The sequence below is a fragment of the Drosophila subpulchrella genome, unplaced genomic scaffold, assembly GCF_014743375.2.
Source record: "Drosophila subpulchrella strain 33 F10 #4 breed RU33 unplaced genomic scaffold, RU_Dsub_v1.1 Primary Assembly Seq36, whole genome shotgun sequence".
Classification (NCBI taxonomy): domain Eukaryota; kingdom Metazoa; phylum Arthropoda; class Insecta; order Diptera; family Drosophilidae; genus Drosophila; species Drosophila subpulchrella.
Genome location: NW_023665582.1, coordinates 208,967 through 218,914, shown reverse-complemented (window position 1 = coordinate 218,914; position 9,948 = coordinate 208,967). Strand labels below are relative to the sequence as shown.

General features: G+C 43.6%; 1 pseudogene; it reads right to left on the bottom strand.

Moving 5' to 3' along the window:
• Positions 1 to 3,355: 3,355 nt before the first annotated feature.
• On the bottom strand, positions 3,356 to 9,134 carry LOC119561759 (annotated as a pseudogene).
• Between the last annotated feature and the right edge of the window lie 814 nt (positions 9,135 to 9,948).

Sequence of the window (9,948 nt, the reverse complement as noted above, 5' to 3'; positions counted from 1 at the left end):
GGTAGGGGCATTGCCCCTATTATATAAGAATAGGTTCGAATTTAGAATAAAATCAAATAGAGACTCACCTATGTCTTTATTGTTTGTTCAACCCCACTGGGTATGATGGACGTTGGCGTCACACCCTATTACCAAACCTTTCCTGAGCTTCTCGAATTCCTCTGTCAGTCCTCTGACCAGCGCATCTGGGGGGTTTTCCTTTTCAAAGGCCAAGTAGGCCGAAAGTATCCTTATAGAGCCACTTTGCAGCTCCAGACTTACTGCGGTGTTATCTCCGTTGCTGTAATTGCGAAGCAGAAATATACTAAGATGCCTGTTGAACTAATAAGCTTTTTTATTAGTTATTGCTAAATTAAAATACGAATTTTAGGTTGCTTTAGGCTTGTTAACAATTTATTAGCGAGAGAGAGTACAGCAGGCGAGACGAGAATGCATTTAATGTCGAGATCAGAATTCGTACTGATTTTACAAAGGGACAGCCAGCCGAATGCTGGGCCCAAGAATGCAAGTACACAAAAAACGAGAGAGCTAGATAAAGAGAACTACCTTTCGCGATGCCATTAATATAAGAGATCGAACTAAGACGTTAGTTGGCTGCTGCGGCTGCGTGACCCGACAATGCCTTTTGGCTAATATGCAGGTTCGAATTTTACCTTCTTTGGGGTCAAGCATAAGATTGTATTCCTTTGTTCCTAGTCCAGCAACCTTGCCTCCTAATACCCAAGGTTCCTGTACTAGGACTAGGTCGGCTCCGCCTTAGGTCAGGCGAAGCAAAAGTGCAGCAGAAGCTGCTTTACTGTGGTGAAGGTTGATTTGTAGAAGTCTTATTGACATCTTCAGCTGCAACCTCCACCATGGTGACGTCGGCTTCCTCTGTGTCGCCGAGGTCCACGACCTCGATTGCCGGTCCATGCGCTCGAATCTCTCTGTTCAGCGACGAATCAGTAGAGTAGCCGTCCTCCGACCCACCAGGTGCCTCTAACTCCTCAGCGAGAACTTGCTCGGCTGGGTTGCCGGCAGAGCTTCCAGCGGCGTTGGAGTCGCCCTTGTAGATCTTTATGTGGATTGCACTAAACCCGAAGCTCAGCACTCCTCGAGCAGTCTCGATTGGAGCAACTGACTCCTTGACTCCGACACCGCCTGGTTGACATCCCCTTCATGCTCCTCCACCTTGACGGCTTTCTAGTCCTTCGTGGTGAGGTGCGCGTTGCATTCTTGCAACATGAAGAGGATGTCCTCCGGCGCCTTGATCGCTGCTGGGAGCCAAATCCAAGTCGGGGCCTACTGGGGAGGCAAATGAGGGAAAGGTGGGACTCCACTGCCTTTCAATTGTTCCTGGGAATCCTGCCCTCCGGATTGCCCTTGTCTATGAGACCGAGTAAGACTCGGTCCTTGGTAATTTCGGCAAAAGAGACCGATGGCTGGATTTTTGATCTCTTCGCCGATGGTCCGGGTAGATCGAGGGATCGCTGCCTTTCGCCTGAGCTCCATCTTGGGTGGGCTTATCCTGCCCGTAATTAGGAAGCACCTTCCTTGCCCATTCCACCTTCTTTAGTCATTCAGGCGAAGGTGTGGCAATATTGCTCCTGTCATGAGAGCGCAGAGTCTGGGCGGCAGTCCGCCTTTCTGCGTATGTGTATTTGTTAGCGCCAGCGGGAGGCCCGAGCACCTTGGCTGTGCTTACCGCTGTTTTAGGCGCAGAAGTGCCAGTGGCGGAGGCTTTCGCGGCTGGCTTTCTGCCATCCGCCATCCCCAGTTTGGGATGCGGCCCTTTCGGGACCGTGCTGGTGCGGATGCTGGAACCAATGTTCGGCATTTTCGTGGGTTTTTTAAGAGTTCCCGTCCCTGTTTTCTGTTGTGTGTTAGTCTTGTTGTCCGTAGTTGGTCCCACGAGTTGCAGAGAAGGGGAAATGTCAGCCCGGGCAGAGATCCGCGATGCCCGGGTAAGGGAATAAGGCGATAGTTAGAACAGGGGGTCGCCATGTCCCTGAGCACACCGTTTGAGACTGGGCTAGTTTTTGATCCGGGCCTCCAGCCAGGCTGACTCTTGGCACGGTCCGTATTACACCGTAAATCGGCCCGGAGTTAGATGTTGTTTTGGGAAGGGAGATGGGTAGGCGTTGTGTTGGGTATCGGTTTGTGTAAAGCAACTATTTAGATGCGGCTGAACAATTCGCATCGTCGGTATTGCTTCGTTGCTGGATACCCGCTGGCTGTCCGGGACTGTTCCGTGTTTGACTTCCTCCACCAGCTAATTCACTATTGGCCTCGAGAGAGGTCGTCTGCTATCCGCAATCTGCGACCCGCTCGGTTGCCCCAGCTAGGCGACTTTGGAACGATCTCACAAGTTCTCAGTCGATCTTATTTAGTTATAAAAGCATATTAGTAGTAAAAACTTACAACTGCTATAAATATTTCATATTTAAAATCGTTTATTTCCCTAAAAATTACTTAGAAACAAATAATTCTTCGAATAGGTGCAAAGAAACATCGATTTCAACATTTTACACTTTTCACCTTTATCTACTGTATGTGACGTTAATGACCATGTCCTCGCTAGAAACTGGCGTGGCACCTTACTGAAATAAGTTTGCGATGCGCAAGAATCTCTTGAGTCTGTATTCTTAATCTCAACTTTCTAGCATTTATAGTTTTCGAGGTCTAAGCGTTTATACGGACAGACGAACATAGCTCATGATCTTGATCACAAATATATATACTTCATAGCAGTGAAAGACTATCATTTATGTATGTGCGTAAACCGAAGACGCCGACCAAAGCCACACGAGCGTTTACAGAGTCGGTGTCGTGGCAGAGGACTCCCAGACTTGCGAGTCAGGCCAGAGGGCACCACTAATTTATAGGGTAGGAAAGGCTTCGTTCCGCCTGTTACATACGTTCCGATGAACACAATATCTCTTATTCTACGAGTAACGTAGTAAATTGAAATTTAGGTTCTGAGCATACAATTTTAGTTATGTGATTTGTGTTTGTTAGTTTGAACGCGGCACACTGCAAAAATAATTGTTAATAAATAAATATACGTTTAGAATACTACCAAAAAATGCTATTGTATAACATTTTTATAACTATTCATATTCATATTTTATGTTTGTATATATTGCAGCGATTTAGAAAATAACCTTTACGTTTTAAAATATTTACATTTATTTGGTCGGTAAGCACAATTTTTGCATAACTAAAAAAACCTAGCCAACGACTCACAAATACGAAGGTTAAGTTAAGAAAACTAATGTGACATTAGATAACGTAGTCAATAAAGATCAACAATTCTAAGCTTTGCACAATAAATTGAAATGTATGGTAATAGTTGGTTCATTAGCGTTGAGCTCTGCTACGTTTCAGATAGGCTGAATGGAACGCCAAACAGCTGCTCCCATGTTTTACCGATGACATACAGACAACACGTGGAATTGTTATGCGTTTCGAACAGCAACTGCCACATCGCGCACTTGTTTTGGGTCTCGTCGCTAGAGTTCATCACATATTTTTGATCCGTAAAGCGTTCCACGTCTACTAAGTTGCTCATTGGCTGTCTAAGGGTAAGTTCCGGTTGCGTTGATTTATCTTGAATTTTGTTTGAAAGCCACGAGAATTTAAAATTTGCCGATATGTACAAATGTGACTCTGTAATTAGGAGCAGACAGTGTTCAAAGTTCTTCTTCTCTTGTTCACGAATCTATTGGCTGCTACGAAGCAGGGAGCACATTTTAACTGGTTCGGATGCAATAGTTTGTAACGGATTGCTGAGGGTGGTGGATGGTTTGTAATTAAGATTGCACTGCTCTGGTAGAGGGTGATCTACAAAAAATATTTAATTTTTGTCCAAAAAACTTCGTGTAAAGATAACTTACGTCGCAAGAAAAGAAGTAAGCTATCGGTCGTAAGCATGTCGTGCAACAGCAACATAAATCCGCCCCAATCCTTTAAGGTAAAGGATAATCCAAGCTTCCAGGGCAGCAGTTCAACCGCCTTTAATCGACTAACCGACAATCTTACGACTTGCCGAAGCCACTTGGCCACATCGTCTTGGGGTAATGCAAAGGATTCCAATAAAAAGCAATTGCAGTTGGACATCACCACGAGTCCTTCTCCCAGGACCTGGGTCTGCTCGTTAAAGACGCGTCCCTTTGCCAACCACTTAAAATGTTCACCATCCTCCTTAAACTAGCTCTGTTAGAAGAAGAGTTTTAGACGGTGATCGATATCATCAAAGTCAATGTAGGTAAATTTGTAGGGCTGAGTACCCAAGACATAAGCTTCAGAGTCTACCATCTTCTTTGAGTTGGACATGAGCAGATTAGTTAAACGAAATACGGCTGCAAACGGTAAAAGGCTGACTTCATCAGCTCTTTTTAAACGGCTTATTAAGTCCGTACTTGAGCTACTTATTTGACTATTTAAAGATTCGGAAAGCAGCAAATTTGAAAGACTTGTCGGCCCATCAATGCCCAGCTGCTCGTAGGTTGTACAAATGCTGTCGGTAATAGATCCTGACGAGCTGCTTTCTGTGAGCGGAACTTGGGACACAGATAATGATACGGGAGCTGCAGTCTGACCCTGTTCCGCCTGAATTAAATCGAACTTTCGATCTAAGAACCTTTTAGATTGCCCTCTTTCATCGCTTATCGTTTCGAGATGTGACAGATGGCGATCTTCTAAGGTCTTGCGACTAGTGCTCTGTGCGTAGTTTGGATCTATCACCTCTATGCTTGACTGGCTCGGATTGGAGATGATGTCCACATCACTTTCGTTAGCCCGAAACTCTATATCACGATCCGTGTTAGAGCTACCCACAACGGACTGATTAGAGTCAAAAGAGCTCTGCGAGTTAGTAATTTTCGAGCAAGAGCTGCTCTCGCTTAGTGAATTGCCGGAACCTAAAATGTCAATATATTATAATGAGGATCTCTCGTAAACTTTATTTTATTTAATGGGTTTAAGCTTAAAAAGCTATGAATTTGGATATACATGTCGGAGTTTTGTCTTATATAAAGTGCGAAAATAAATTGCCGGAACCTAAAATCTCAATGTATTACAATAAGGATTTCTCGTAAACTTAATTTTTGTAGTTGAAGCAGCATTGCTCTCTAAGCTTAAAAAGCTTTAAATTTTGATACACTTGTCGGAGTTTTGTCTTATATAAATTGGGAAAATTTAAGTCCAAATACGAAAATTAATTTACCAGTTACAAATTTTACAAAAATGTATATAACATTAAAACAACCACTAATAACGCCCTAAATTCCTTTTGCATTATGCAACTCCTACGCTTGTGTGCTTTTAGCAGTTGTAAGCCTGTAGTTTGTCACTAAAGTATTCTTTTTTCTTACATCATAGGTGGGTGAGAAAAGTCTAAAAAATACAATGGATTGTAATACAATACGTAAGATAGGTTGGACATAGCCCTTTTCCATTTGTGTTCGCATGCAAAAAAAAACTAAACAAGAAATACAAATGAAATTAATGTTCAGTTATTATGTCCACTCCAAACATTAACTAAATAGAACAAGCACCAAAGCAAATGTCAAAAAATGTGCTGACAACTGGTTAAAATGGATCAGAAACCAAAAACTTGAAAATAACGAAATAATCTTTACAAATTTGAAAGAAACTAATTAAGTTAAGAAATGAAATTGGGTAAGGACTTGCCACTGCTTTTGCTTTCTTCCTTATTTGTTGACCCTGTAAATGTCTCAACAAGCGTTTCCTCCATCGATATGTCTGGGGGGGAATGTTTGTGCTCTGCCACCACTTCCTCCGAATGTTTGGTCAAAGAGGAAGACAACTCAGTTACTTCGGCCACATATGCACTACGACAGTCTAGACATCGCAAGTCTGAGAAAGTTTAAATTTAAAATTAAAATAAAGTGTTCTTAATAGGTGATCTACGTAATACCCTTTTTTTAATGTCGCTTGCTTTTTTGCTCAATGGTAAATTGAGTTAGACAACTCACACAGCGATAAATGGAAATGTTCATTTCGTTCAGATCACGCTGACAGAGAATGTCTCGCAGTTTCTTTTCCAGTTCCTACTTAAGATCAAGTTCGAGCTTTTTATTAGCTGTTATTAGAAAATCACATATTTACCTACCCGACACAATGTACTCTCAACACAATAGATTCTCTCCTGTTTATCCTTACGCATAGTGTCGAATATTATTCGTAAGGTATTGCACTTTACTCGCTCGCATGACTCCAGTATTTTTAGACTCCATTTGCTTTTAGTCCTACTCAGTAATAGAATAAGAGACAGAGATACTTTAACTTAAAATTACCTTTTAATTAAATTACAAGACCACCTTTCGGTTAGCGAATCTTTTTCACGTATAAAATTTGAAGATATGGTGAAAATTTACATTTCTACAATTGCAAATAGCCTAAAAAACTCTTCGTGCTTCTCAGGCAGTGACTCCTCCGCCCGCAATTCCTTTGTGGTGCTGACGATGCTATCGTAGTTTGTCACTTCTCCTTCAGTGCAGGTCTCATAAAAATGTAGCCCACTTGTATCGTTCGCATCCGACTTAATAGGGGTCAGAGTGGTGTCAAAGGTTGTACTTAACAAAACGTTATTCACTGGAGTAGAGAAAATTTGGAGATGTTCAGGATCCGCTTGAGAATTAACTATTATGTTTGATGAACCTGAAAATTCCCCCAAGAACTCATTGAAAAGCTGACAAGCATTGTCGCGCTCTAGTTCAGAAGGCTGCGGCGATTCGATTGCCAGCATCATCTCGGCATTGACCATTCATTGCCATAAGTGAGGCGAAGTTTCTCAATTTGCTTTTTAGTCTCCAGGTGGGAGGAATCGGTTCCCTCATCGGAGTCGGACTGAAGCTTTTGAGGGGAAATAGCGCACGATACTGACTCGGTCTCAATATTCTCCTCTATGTCTACTGTTCTGATCTTTTTCGATGCAGACTTTTTGGTCAATTGCGAGGTTGGTACTGCCATCGACTGTTCTGCCGTCACTGGGTAATTATGTCCCTTGACTGTCATCGAACGCCGAGAGCCGACGCTGGAAAACTGAGATCCATCGCTGTTGGCACTGGAGCTGTTTATGGACATGGAGCTACTTCTGGGATGTCGGTTGTTTAGCGAACCTATGTAACAACACGTCTGGCTGCCCGTCAGCGCCTTAGTCAGTGGCGTAAAGTCCAAAACAAATTTTACCGACGCCGAGTTCTTGCTCAGATACTGTGCTGTTGCTTGTCGATGTTTGAAATTGCAAGCAAGCGGATTGCCCTGAAGGTTCAGCACGGTTAGTGCATGCAGGGCACTTAGTGGCAGCAGCTGCGAGTGCTCTAGCAGGCAGTTATCGGACAGATCCAGGTTTTTTTAAAGCGTCCAGCTTTGCCACGTCCAGTAGCTCCTCTATGTAGTTGTTGCTAGTGTTAAGCAACTGTAGCCGCTTACAGGCCTCCATGTGAAACTGTGGAAGGTGCGTGAGGCAGTTGTAGTTTAGGTCCAAGGTCTTTAGATGCGGCAGCCATTTGATAGCGGCCACACTGTTGAGCTTGTTGTGCCGTAGGTTCAGATGTTACAGGTGCTGTGCAAACTCTAGGGCTGTGTCCACGCTGCGCAGGCTGTTGTAGCTGAAGTCGGCTGACTGTAGTTCGTTCCACACAAAACCGTTGGAGTTGTCACCGCCGCAGCGAATAATTATGTCGTCTACGCAGGTCAAGCTCCTCACGTAGATCAGGTGCTGCAGCTGGCCCCGCAGCGGTTGGATTCCCACTACCTGTCCGATGTTGATTTTGTTCACTTCGAGCCGCCGCAGTGCTCGGAACTTGGCGATGTTCATGACGCCCTCAAAGTAAACCTCGCTGGGAAAGAAGGACAGCCTAAGCAGCGTCGTCTTCTGCACAAAGTCGTAAACCAACTGCAGGTCGGAAAAAACGCCGGACTTCGCGTTGATGGGTTTGATCCCTTGAAAGGACTGCTGATAAATGACGCCGGAACCAATCTCAATATCTGCGATGAGGGTGAAGGAGTCGTTCAGCGCCCGCAGGAGAGAACCAATGCCAAGTGCAATGAAAGCGGCGATAAGTGAACGGACTCGAAATGGGGGCTGTAACAAAGCCTAGTCACTAGCCAATATGAAAACTTTGCCACGCCCACTCTAAGGCCCACAAGCCGCCCAAGCCTGTGGCGCCCACAGTTTTCGTGCTAGCAGAAAAATTTTAACTTAAATGTATTAGTCTCGTCAATACCTATCGATTGACCAAAAGTTTGCCACGACCCCTTTAACGCCCATAACGCTTAAATCTTTCTACCGCTTACATAACCATATATTGAGATCGCAGGTAGGTGGCGCTTTCCAATCTCGCGTTGCTGCTCGCATCTCGGAGATACCATCTCCCTTTGGTCCCTTTAGCTGAGTAACGGGTATCTGATAGTCGAGGTACTCGACTAGAGCGTTCTCTCTTGTTATACCCGTTACTCGTAGAGTAAAAGGGTATACTAGATTCGTCGGAAAGTATGTAACAGGCAGAAGGAAGCGTTTCCGACCCCATAAAGTATATATATTCTTGATCAGGATCACTAGCCGAGTCGATCTAGCCATGTCCGTCTGTCCGTCCGTCCGGATGAACGCTGAGATCTCGGAAACTATAAGAGCTAGGCTATTGAGATTTGGCGTGCAGATTCTTGAGCTTCTTACGCAGCGCAAGTTTGTTACGCGAATATGCCACGCCCACTCTAACGCCCACAAACGGCCCAAACCTGTGGCGCCCACAATTTTCATGCTAGATAAAGAACTTAACTGAAATGTATTGGTCTCGTCAATACCTATCGATTGATAAAAAAAAAATTTGCCACGCCCACTCTAACGCCCATAACGCTTAAATCTGTCTACCGCCGGTAGGTGGTGCATTTCAATTTCGCTTAGCTGCTTGCATATCTCCATTTCCCTTTGGTCCCTTTAGCTGAGTATCGGGTATGTGATAGCAGAGGTACTCGACTATAGCGCTCTTTCTTGATTTTGTTTGAATTCGGTTGGAATTTGTTCGTATGTATGTTATTAAAATTGCCTTTTTTTACTTATACACATGAATTCTACGACACAACGCGACCGCAAATTCTTCAGAGAAAGTGGAACCAGTAATGACCATGTTAACAAATTTGTTAATGCTGGCCATTTTAAGCCATCCATGAATTCCCAAAAATATGAGTTCTCGAATTTGAGAGGAACCAACCCAGTTCCAGCAGACGAGCTCTCTGTGTCATCCCCAGATATTTAAGACATATATTTTTGATCATTAAATAACAATTATTTTTGACGTTTTCTGTAAGTCTTCAAATAACAGTTTTTTCTAGCAGGGATCGGGAAACTTACTATCTAAATACCAAAAGGAAATTGATAATGGGGTCAGTAAGACGTTTCAAATTTCATAAAAAACAAAGTCCGTCTTAATGGACAGCCTCCCAGCCTCCCAAGAAATAATTCTTCGAATAGGTGCAAAGAAACATCGATTTCAACATTTTACACTTTTCACCTTTATCTACTGTATGTGACGTTAATGACCATATCCTCGCTAGAAACTGGCGTGGCACCTTACTGAAATAAGTTTGCGATACGCAAAAATCTCTTGAGTCTGTATTCTTAATCTCAACTTTCTAGCATTTATAGTTATCGAGGTCTAAGCGTTTATACGGACAGACGAACATAGCTCATGATCTTGATCACAAATATATATACTTCATGGCAGTGGTACCCTCACAAATACAATGAAATGAAAGACTATCATTTATGTATGTGCGTAAACCGAAGACGCCGGCCAAGGCCACAGGAGCGTTTACAGAGTCGGTGTCGTGGCAGAGGACTCCCAGACTTGCGAGTCAGGCCAGAGGGCACCACTAATTTATAGGGTAGGAAAGGCTTCGTTCCACCTGTTACATACGTTCCGATGAATACAATATCTCTTA